Here is an 11,396-nt window from a genome sequence, read left to right on the forward strand (position 1 = left end):
GTGACCTCAGACAAAGCAGAGAACCGCCACTGACCTGTGACAGAATCCTCCTGGTAGGGCTGCCTGGTCATAGAGGCAGCTGAATTGCTGCAAGTGGAGGGGGACACCAGACCTCGGAGCAACTCTGGGGACTGCTTCCTTCTTTTGTATTTCCAGGGACCAGAGAGGGAAGCCCAGAGAGCATAGACAGTGCATCCCATCTTGCACTGAGCAGCAGGCAGCACAGCACAGCACGGTGCAGCATGGTACAGCAGAGCAGCAGAGCAGCACCCAACACCCAGTGCCAGCTCCCAGCACCCTGCACCCCAGGCAACCAGTCTGGGCAGGGAGCACTCCACGTCCCATGCTGCGCTCACAGTTCATACAACCATGGAACCACTAAGGTTGGAAAAAACCTCTTACGATCACAGAATCATAGAATCACTCAGGTTGGAAAAGACCTTAAAGATCACTGAGTCCAACCATCACCAAACTCAACCCCACCCCACACCCACCATGCCCTCTAACCAACAAGGGGAAATGGCTTCAAGTTGAAGGAGGGTAGATTTAGGCTAGATACAAGGAAAAAGTCCTTTACATGAGGGTGGTGAGGCACTGGCACAGGTGACCCCGTGGTGTGGTTGATGCCCCGTCCCTGAAGACTTTCCAGGCAAGGCTGGATCAGGCCCTGGGCAACCTCATGGAGCTGTGGTGTCCCTCTGCACTGCAGGGGAGTTGGATTGGATGGGCTTCAAAGGTCCCTTCCAACTCTTAAGGATTCTACAAGTCTATGACTTTAACCAGGGCTGAGCTAGCACCAGTTTGATCACTTAGCACCCTGCCAGGTCTGTCAGCTCTCCCATGCTGCAGCTTGAGAAATGCTGTTGGCAGGTGCTCGGGAGAATGAAAGGAGCAGACAAATGTGGGTGCATGGCTCCCCTCCAAGCGTGGCACCCACGAGAGGTCTGTCCCCGTGCTCAGATGGCCCAATGAGACCCGGAGGTGCTGCAGGATCCTGCCGTTGCCAAGAACCCAGCCGTTCCTGTAAAACTGCTCCTTACCATTCACAGAGTTTTTGTTGTTTTTTCTTTTAGAAGTGTTAAGTAAGTTGCAATATAAATGTGAGCAAAGCTTAAAATAAAGCTGTGTGTTTGTACAAGTGCTCACAAAGTGCTCTAAAAGCTGTGTGTCTTGCATAGATGAACTGGTATTTGCAGCTGAAGCACAGCACATACATTTATTTCACGTAATAGGAACAGCCAACCCACACACGGCATTGCACTGCACAGCCTCAGCTGCCACCTGTGTGCTCAGCACTGAGCAGCTCACCTGGTTCACAAAGCACTGCCTAAATCTCACTGCTTGCTTAAAGCATCAAAAAGAAAGAAAAGAAAACAAAGGGGTCAATGCTAATTTTCTACCAAGGTATGCAGGGCTTTCATCTAGTGCTGGGTGTTTGCAAAGAGATGAGGACCATCAAGCTCCTTGTGTGGTACATGTGATTCAAGTAAAAAAGGCTCTCAGAAGAGAAGTTTTAGATGAGTTTTGTTACAACATTTTTTGAGTTATTCAGCGCCTACAAAAATTATCTGTGAGCTACAGTTGGCTCCAGAACTCACTGCTGTGCAGATGCTACGATGGTGTCTCCCAGCACTGAACAGCCCTGTCAGCCTCCAGCTCTCTGCTCTCACCAGGACCACAGCACCACTGCTTCCTTCTTAATGACCTGAAATGGTTACAAGAAGCAAGAGCCCCCAAATTACTGCTCCTATTTCAGAGCAGAGTTGTTCTCCCCTTTAATCACTTTTTCCAGCTACGGAGAGGTTTCTCCCATTGATAAAGCCCGTGCAGGAAGCCATCATGCCTCCCGTTTAGCACTGTGGGATGTGCACCCCAGGAATGGTCACAACAGCCCCATGCCTGGGACTCACGCTCTCCTTGCCCCACACAGCTGGGGCTCAGGTGCCAGCAGCTCCCATGCTCGGATAAAAGGCCTCAATCAGCAGCGTGCTGTGAAAGTAAGTGAGTGTGCATCACTTCACGTACTCACTTGTGGTCATGGGTAGAGCTGGTGAATTTGAAATGTCTGCCTGGAGTTGAACCAGGGGACACAGGAACGAAGTGACAGCACTGCTGTACTGAAATTGCTTCCCTTTTCCTATGTGTGGCTTATTGATTTTTTTTCCCCATCTTTACTGGGAGCAGTAATACATTTTAGGATATTTAGTGCAGCATTTTGCAGATTTGTCCAATGCTGTAAAGATTCATTTCATATTGAGAACTATGTGGCAAAGGGAAGCAGCAGGATACAGGATGCAGTAAATTATTAGCAAACTATTTTTGCAGCATCCAATCCTGTTTGGATTGTAGGTGCTGCACATGGTGTATGGGGAACCTGAGCACAGCACAGCGCTGGCGAGCTGCAGCCAACTGCTAATGCAGTGCCTGCCTCACACATAATCTGTCATCACTAAGGTCATGGCAGAACCTGCTGACTGCATTTCCTACCCCTCCCGGTCTCCGGAGAAGCTGTGATTTTCAAGGACTTTGCAAATGTAATTTCATGGTGGGGAAAAAATGTCCAGAAGCTGTCTGTATTCACCTGCTGCAGATGAAGGATGGGGAAATAGCTGGCATGAGCCTCGAAAGGCATCTGGCAGCCACGCTAACATGGGCGCAGACTTAAGTGGAAAATGCAGAGCTTCAATTTCACAAAGGTCAATGGTTTGTAAACACGTCTGAGTGCTTTTCTGAAACAGAAACACAGCACCTACAAACCAGAACACTCAGAGCAACACGCCATCCCTGGGGAACCCACCTCTGGGGAACCCCATGGCTGCACAGCACTGCGGGACCACAGGCAGCTCCGCACTCAGGCGCTGCCCACTGCCTGCTCCCCACTGCCCATCACCTGCACCCTGGGAGCCCATGGCATAGTGGGCAGCAGCCAGGGCTCCTCCTGCCCACCCACTTGATAATCCTTCCTCGTTTTCCTCCAGCCTTAAGCCTTAAATGATACACACGCAAGGTAACGCATTTTGGGAGGTATTTTTTTCTCCCCATAATGAGGTCTAAACATGCAAGATTAAAGTGAAAAATAATGTCTGTTTTAAAAGATTTCTAAGGAAAGCAGAGACATTGTTTGTAAGACCCAGACTGCACTGCACACATGCTGACACTTGTGAGCACAGCACTCAGTGTCTCCATGAGCAGAACTCAAGGCAGAGAGCCAAGCAGAGGCTGCCCTGGGCTGGGAGGAGAGCACAGCCATCAGCCTTGGGCTGGGAACTGAGTGTGGCCATCGGCCCCTGAGCCCAGCAGGCCCTCAGCTGTGGGGCAGTGGCTCAGGAAAGGCACAGCAGAAAAACAGAAACAGGAAGGCTTCAGAGGAAGGCGGCAAAGGCAGCTCAGGTGAACTCAGAAGGGTATTTTGCTTTCTCTGCCCCCCACACAGCAGTCAGGGCAGAGACAGAGCACTGGGTGCTCCTTGTGCACCTGGCACAGCCAAGGTCCGGACAGAGAGCGTCAGTACTGTCAGTTCCTGGTTCTCTCTGTTATTGGGCCCACTCTTCTCTTAAGGGCACTTGCTCAGTGACTGAAGATGGACAACGGCATGGGGCACAAGCCACTCTCCAGCTCTGCATTAGGCCTTTGACCAGCATTCCTGGGAATGACTGACGTGGGGCACCCTGCAATACCCCCAATTCCTGTGCTTGCATCTGCCATGTGGCAAACACATGGCACTGCATTTTATTTATACAGTTTTCAATTAAAAGGTTACAGACAACTTCTAGCAAATCGTATGTGCAACAAGCATTTGCACAGGGAGTTGGCCAGGTGCTGCCATTTATACACACACACACAAGGAACCATGACCCCCCACCAGTTCTCCCAGCTGAACCCTCCATTTATATTCTCATGACTTTCAGGACAGTGGTGCTTGCTCAGATCACAGCCCAACCAGCACAGACTTCCACAGACGGGTCCAACCCCTCTGCTCTGAGCTGAGCAGAAACAAAAGCCTGGTGATGGCGGGGTGATGAGGGCACCAGGGCAGCCCTGCAGGGCCCACCGTGCCCGCTGCCCACCATCCCCTCCTAGAGCACTGCCTTCAGCTGCTGCGCTCAGAGAGGGGCTGCGTCTCGGGCAGCATTAAAGGGAGCTGAATCCATTATTAATGTCAATTTCACACATTTCTCAGTTGTCACTCTGCTATGGAGACAGCCAAGCAGTAAAAAGAGGTTATGTGCCAGCAAAGGACTGAGGTGTTGTGGCACTTTGGCTTTTTATTCCCCACAGTTCATCTGTTTCATGAGCAACTCTATTTCCTTAAATTGTTTGTAATCTTCAAGACAATTTGCAAGTTGTTATTTTCACTTATTTTGCCCGCTTATTTTACTATAACCCAAGAGATTAGTGTGTTCTGATATAATGCTTTGTTCCAAGACCTCATCACTGTAAAACAGACAGAGGATGCATCAACGATGCCAACGCAATGCACGCTCTCACCCTTGCCAGCACCCTGGCTGTGAGCCGTGTGCCTCTGCCCCCAGGAGCACCGCCTGCCCCCGGCTGCTGGATGGGGCTGTGGGATCACTGCAGGCAGCCCAAAGCAAGCACTGTCATCGTGCACACCCCCACCCCTCAGGACAGAGCCACGCTTTCTGGATGCTCTTAACTTAGCCCTCATCCTCTGCTGCGTGGGATGCGATTATCTCAGCCTGCAGTGCCACTAATGATTTTAAAATTGCTCATCATGCCTTAATTCCCAGTCTCTCGCTGGTCGCTGACCTCTTTGTGCAGGTTGTATCACTGCTCTGGGTAGGAAATCTCCCTGCGTCACCACTGTTGCTCAGGCTTACTCGGGAGATAATGGGAAGTGACGCAAAGAGTGATTCCCTGATGATCGACAAAGAATTGCCAGCAGCAGCCAGGAAAGAACGGACACTTTGGGGGCAGCGAGCTCATCCTGCTGCCAACACAGCTTGTTCCTGAAGGATCCAGTGAAGCCCCACATTTTCTGCAGCTGTCCCACTGTTTTGCCAGGTGAGGAAGATGGGATGTGGGGACTGCTGGAGCCCACAGGTACCGCAGGATCAACACTGCAGGGCTGAATGCTGCAGGGCTGAGTGCAGCAGAGGCCCCGTGCCATATGCACGTGGGTGACACCGGGATGGGAGCAGCTGAAGCAAGGCACAGAACCTGGTTTGCTTTCCCTTCTGTTCTGCTCCCCACCACTTGCTCGCTCTCTCCCTTGCACATCTTTCCCAGCAAACTGATCTGAAAACATCCGAGAGCAGAGCTGTTCCACCAGCTGCTGCCAACTCACTCACTGAGCTGACAGGGACTGTCATCCTGGTGGCTCTGCATGGAAGCCACGTGGTCGCGCCACACGCTGCACAGCTCTGTGCCACTGCTGCTTGTACAGCTCCAAGACCACGGCCAAGCACAGAGCGCTGCTCTGCCACCACGATCCCAGGCTGAAATTCATGCATCTGAAATTCAATAAATTCAGTGCTGAGCGACTCATACAGGAAGGAAAGCTCAGGAACAATGTGCTGAAGCGAGGCAGCTCATTAGGCATTTGTAGCACAGAGAAGGAGCCGAGAGTGATACATGGCATGACTCAACACAGTGGTGTAGGAACAAGGCTGCAGCTATGTCAGTTAATAATAGCTCTGCCGTAAGAAAACCTGGCGAGGCAGCCGCCCTCGGGCTCCCAAGCACTCCAAGCTCCGGAAGTGTTTCTCACAGCTCCATGACTGGCCCGAGGAGATGGGCATCTAAACTGCACACAGCATGGGCTGCTGCTGGGCAAGGCGCTGCTGAGCACCGCAGAGATGGTTTGGGACGGCCCTACTCCCCGCAGCCCTGCCTGCAGGGCTCTCCAGGTGCCCACAGGAGGGGCAGTTCCCACGGGCAGAGGGAAAGCAAGGGACACGGTGGCACCAGTGTTGCCCACAGCCTGGGCATAGGGCAGTGCTCAGCCCAGCACAGCCCAGTGTTGCTGCAGTGCTGCTGCTGCCGATTTAGAATGTTTGCATTAAAGCCTCGGTACCCTACTGCAAGATGCCATGGCATCCCGTGAGGTTTCTTCACTACTTCAAGTCTCCTGCCAGGCCCAGTTTTGTACAGGTTAGTAAGTGTGATGCCAACCTGTTTGTACTAATTCCACCAGCTGAGGAACACCCAGCCAAGTGCCAGTGTCACTCCTGTATTCCATCTCTTCCAACACAGCGTCTGGCCTGAGATGCTCAACCTGCAGATGAAATGGCCTCTTGGTTTCATTCATCCTGATGAAAAGCAAAGGGTTCATTTGCACTCCTGTCTTGCGCAGCATACAGCCCCACGAGCTGCTCAGGGCAGTGCTGTAACCCTTGGGTTCCAGCAGGCACAGCTGAGGGCTCTTCCCTTTGCATTTTTTCCTTGTCCTTGGAATAGGAAGCAATCAGTAACACACCCATCTGCGGTGCTCCCAGGGAGCCACTGACTTTCTGAGGCAGGTGTACAAGAATGGCTACCTGCAGGCAGCACGTCCCACCTGAACTGCCCATCACTCCTGCCCGGATTTGCCTTTCTGCACTTACTGGAAGCAGCGTGCATGGATTGACGGCAAGCAGCAGAGGTCTGCAGACGCAGCAGGCACAGCACTCCTCTCCCCCATGTCTGTACAGAACCTATTACAAAACCTTTATTTTCCTTGAGCCAGCAGTAATTATTCATGTGGCAGTACGCAACAGAGGAAGCAGAGCACGGTTTCTTTTATGACTGTTATAATAACACATGGTACTGAGAGGAAGTTCCCATCCCTCAGGTGGAGAAGGGCAAGGAAGTACATTTCCCTTAACAGACCCCAATCCGTATGGGAATTCCCTGTGCCTGCAGATGAAGCTGTAAGCCCACTTCTGCCACTGCAGAGCCACGGGTCCTGGCCAGGACAGCGTGGGGAGCCAAGGAGGAGCACTGCAGAATGTCAGTGCTTCAATCAGGAGCACCTAGCGACTCCATTCCTCAGCTGCTGAGTGCCACTGTACAAAATGCTACAGAAATACGCTAGCGCCAACTGCAATATCTGCATTAATTGTGCAGCTGAAAAACGTGAACAGGCCTAAGCGAACACAGTGAACAATTGCTCCAACAAAACAGCTTTTATCTTACCAAAACATTTTTACTGAATCAGACTACAGCGGGATTTTCAAAACTAAGAGTTTTCACAACACCAAAACACAACAGAATTGTGAAAGGATTTCCTCTGATGCTCCTCTGTCACAAAGCTTGCCCAAATCAGTGCTCTGCCATGCAGTGCTCCAAAGGCCGTGCTGCTGCAGAATGCCGCCCCGCATTTCCTTCTGCCTGCACCGTCCCCATGGCACAAGCACCCTGTGCAGCCGCAGGGCTCACAGCAGGGCTATCCCACCTGGGCTCCCCCAGACTCAGGACCTGCCCGGCACCCAAAGTGGGGAGCCAAGAAACCCACCTGAATGGCGGCAGGCCGGGGGGAAGCAGAGCTGCCACAGCTGGGGATGGCTGAGCGGCCATCAGCTCCCCAGCACTGCGTGCAGCCTGCACAGATGTGGCCTCACCACGAGATCAGCTCTGCCACGAAACAGCAGGGCATGGAGTCTCCTAGAACCCAGAATCAGCAAGGTTAGAAAACCATCACAAATGTCACACCATCCCCACCATGCCCACTAAACCACATCCCTAAATGCCACACTGCCATGTTTTTTGAACACCTTTAGGGATGGAGACTCCATCACCTCCTTGAGCAGCCTGTTTCAATGCCTGATCACTCTTTGAGAGAAGGAGTTTTTCCTGATATCCTCTTGGCACCAGCTCACAGCACAAACCCTGGGACTGCCCCAGAACATGCTCCTTCATTAGCTGGAGGTAGGCTATCCACAGGGAATGCTTCAGCCCAAGCACAGCCCAGACACTTAGGGTTACAAACAAATGATTACAAACTAACAGAAGTATAACATCTGGAAATGACTGACAACTCTTCTGAAAGCAGTCACGAGGCATTTCTGTAATACAAGGCATTCTTGAAATCAAAAACACTGTTCTTGAGAGACCAAAGACTTCTGTCAAAGCAGATCAGTTCTGCTAGAACTTTAATTTCAGGATGCAAATTTCAGAAGTAAATTTAACCAAAAAGTCTTCAAAAATAAAGGATGCTGTTTTTCTGAGTTTTTTTCTATTTTAGAAAAGAAGCCTCTTGCCAAGCCCTGGGTCCTGGCCCCAGAGACTGCAGTCTCTCAGCCTGGACGGGCCCAGTTCAGGCATTTCTCACCTCAGCAGCTCTGCCAGCAAGCATCCTCCCTCAGATCTAATTTTCCCATGAGGGAAATCTCATTATTTTTTATCAAAAAAAAAAAAAAAAAAGAACACCAAACCCTGACTTGCCATTCAGAAAAACAAAACGAGAGGTTTGGTTTCAGCATGTTTTGACAGTAATTGGAGTATTTCATGCTGTCAAGCTCCCCTGGCATGCTCTGTCTGTCCAAGGAAGGCAGAATCCCAGACACTATGAAGGTGTCTCAGTGCAGCACCCCCAGCACTGCATTCCTGTGCATGCTGCACACAGTCACACACTGCTTCCAATCGCTGGGGCAAGGCAGCACTCCGCTGGGTGCCAATACGCGTGGTGCCAATAGTCCATGTGCTGGCAACTGATGTCCTGGAGAAATTTAGCACTTTGTCACTTCTATAAAGCACCTGAGCACGTGTGAGCAGCCTGCACTGCTGTGGGGACGGCTCCCAGGGCAGAAGGTAACGGCGTCCTTCAGCAGTGCTCAACAGCTGCCCTGATGTCACGGGCTTCAATTTGAGTACTGAAAGCACAACGTGCTCCCCCAGCAGCAGCCCAGGCCGCCTCCATGCCACAGCAGATGTCCTGCCTGCCTTCTCCAGGCATGTCCTGACTGCCGTCCCCTGCCCCTGCCTGGTACCAGCTGCCGGGCAGCAGAGCTGCCTCTTGTCCACATCAGCCAGCACTCAGCGCTGCGCTGCAGCAGGCTGCAGGCAGACAAGATGGACAGATGGATGGACATACAGGCAGACAGATACACAGGCAGGCAGGCCGACAGACAGGCAGACAGAGCGAGCAACAAAACCCTACCATGCTCCACACCTGCACCTGGGCAGGTTGAAGCGGCCACAGGAACACATGCTCAGAACTCACCCCATGATACTTTCTGAAAAATGTGGCCAGCGTTGATAATCAGCTGTGATTAATCAGAACACATTCTCTACGCACTACACTGCTAAATGAAAAAAAAGAAAGCCTGTCAATTACGTTTATCTTTCAATAGGAGAATGCAAGGACCCGTGAGAAAGTGAATTCCTATGCCTTAAGAGGAGGTCTGAGCATGCAACAGAGGCCTGGAGCGGGCAGCAGCAGTGAGAAGAAACCAAAGGATTTCATACACCTGGAGTGTGTGAGCTGTCCTACCTGTGGCTGGGCAGGAAAGTGCTCCCTCCACAATGCCTTCAGCTTTGAACACCTGAGCTTCACCCTGCAGCTCTGCTGCACAGCCAGCCAAACTCTGCCATGTACCTGAGCTCCATTGTGCATGGGAGCTCAGCTGGGCAGCCAGGCTCCGATGCAAATATAATCCATCACGGACCCACATCCCAACGCACACCTCAACCCCATCATGTAACCAAGTCCCAATTCATGCCCCAGCTCCAACTTACAGCTCAGCTCCATCGCACACCCCAGCCCCATCGCCCACACCTGCTGTGGCCTCAGAAGAGCCAGAAGTGACCTGGGCTGTACGGATGATGCGTGCGGTGCCCTCTCCCCTGTGCCCTGGCCAAGGAGGGTGCAGGCACTGCAGCACACCCGTCCTCAGGTCAGGGCACCTGCAATCACAAGGGGTGCCATCGGGCTGCCCCAGGGCTGGCTGCCATTCATGCTGGGTGGGATGGAGCAGGAGCCAAGGTCACCAGGACAGGACAGGACCCAGGGCAGACAAAGCAGCAGTGCTGAAGAGGGAGGTCATTAGTGTGGAGCAGCAAAGCAAAACTGGGGGAGGTGGGTTAATCATAATTGGATTTCCAAGCCTAAGCAGCCTGTGGGTTATATTAAGTGCTGCAAAAATAACTCAGTTCTTCCACCACCTCACTTATGCATAATCTACAAAACTAAATGAAAAAGAAACTAACAATGATTTACTCCAGATGGATGTTTATTATCTTAGTAATAATATCTCTCAATCGTCTCAGGATTAACTGAGGCCAACTCTTTTCTTAGTCACCGTACTCTTAGATGAACATGGAGTAAATTAATGAGCCTCAACCAGATGAGCATTTATTAGAGTTGCCTCTACACGTGCCTCTATGTCACTTGAGGATACGAGCCATAAAGCACACGCTGGAATTTAAGCACCAAAGTGTAATTTAACATTAACTGATACCAGTTGCAAACTGCAAATCTCTGAAAGAATACCTATTCAGGATTTAGGTCTGTGTTAGCTAGTATATCAAAATGGACATGGTCAAATTAGATGCTGAAACGATACGGGATGTGCCACGTCTACAGCAGCCTCAGAACTTCAAAGGCAAGATCAGGGAATCTCACAGAGATAAAACATTTTTATCACAATGAGGAATGATGCACTCAGGCAGGCTACACGTAATAAAAACGGACAACAAGAGCTGAAATGGAAATTTGTTTTCCAGAAGCCAAGAATAGTAAATGATTTATATGCACTTATTTTAATTTATTTTCAGGCTGCGCACAATTTATCTAAAGTCATCAAAAATTAATAGGCCATACAGAAAGGAGTTTTAATAAATTCAAACTTAGGGGCATACAGCGAGTGTATCTCTTCTCAAGTGCTATTAGCACTTAACTATCTAATTAATCCATTGCGTTATCTTGCCTGGAAGTCCAAGCAATTCCCCTTCCCAGGAGCCCCGACATCACAGCCGCGGCCCAGCAGAGCCCTCCCCACACACAGCAGCTGTGGGAGCAGCGCCCGGCTCTGCCCATCAACAGCGGGATGCTGCGGGCACCTCTCTGTTCTGAAATAGCTCCAGTCCTGGAGGTAAAATCAATTCAAATGTAGTTCAGTGCTGAGGTGGCCTTAGGGCTTAGATCAATTCAAAGAGCAAGTGTTGAGAGCTCAATGTGACTCGCTGGCTGCTGGGATCTAGCAGTGAGCGCCAAGCCTCATGAATCATCCCATGATACCCCATGAGCTTCAAGGCAACCAAACCAATTGTCCCCACTTGCCTCAAACCACTGTTCACCATTACAAACCAGGCCAGAATTGAGCTTCATCACCCAGGGGCTCCCAAGCACCCAGCGCACAGCAGCTCCGTACAGCAGTGTGGGACACGGGGCGCAGCCTGCACCCCTCGCCACGCAGCTGGGTGCTGCACTGCAGTGCTCCAGAGGGCACCAGGGA

This window comes from Lagopus leucura, unplaced genomic scaffold, assembly GCF_019238085.1.
Source record: "Lagopus leucura isolate 7727_CA_CO unplaced genomic scaffold, USGS_WTPT01 Super-Scaffold_1, whole genome shotgun sequence".
NCBI classification, from domain to species: domain Eukaryota; kingdom Metazoa; phylum Chordata; class Aves; order Galliformes; family Phasianidae; genus Lagopus; species Lagopus leucura.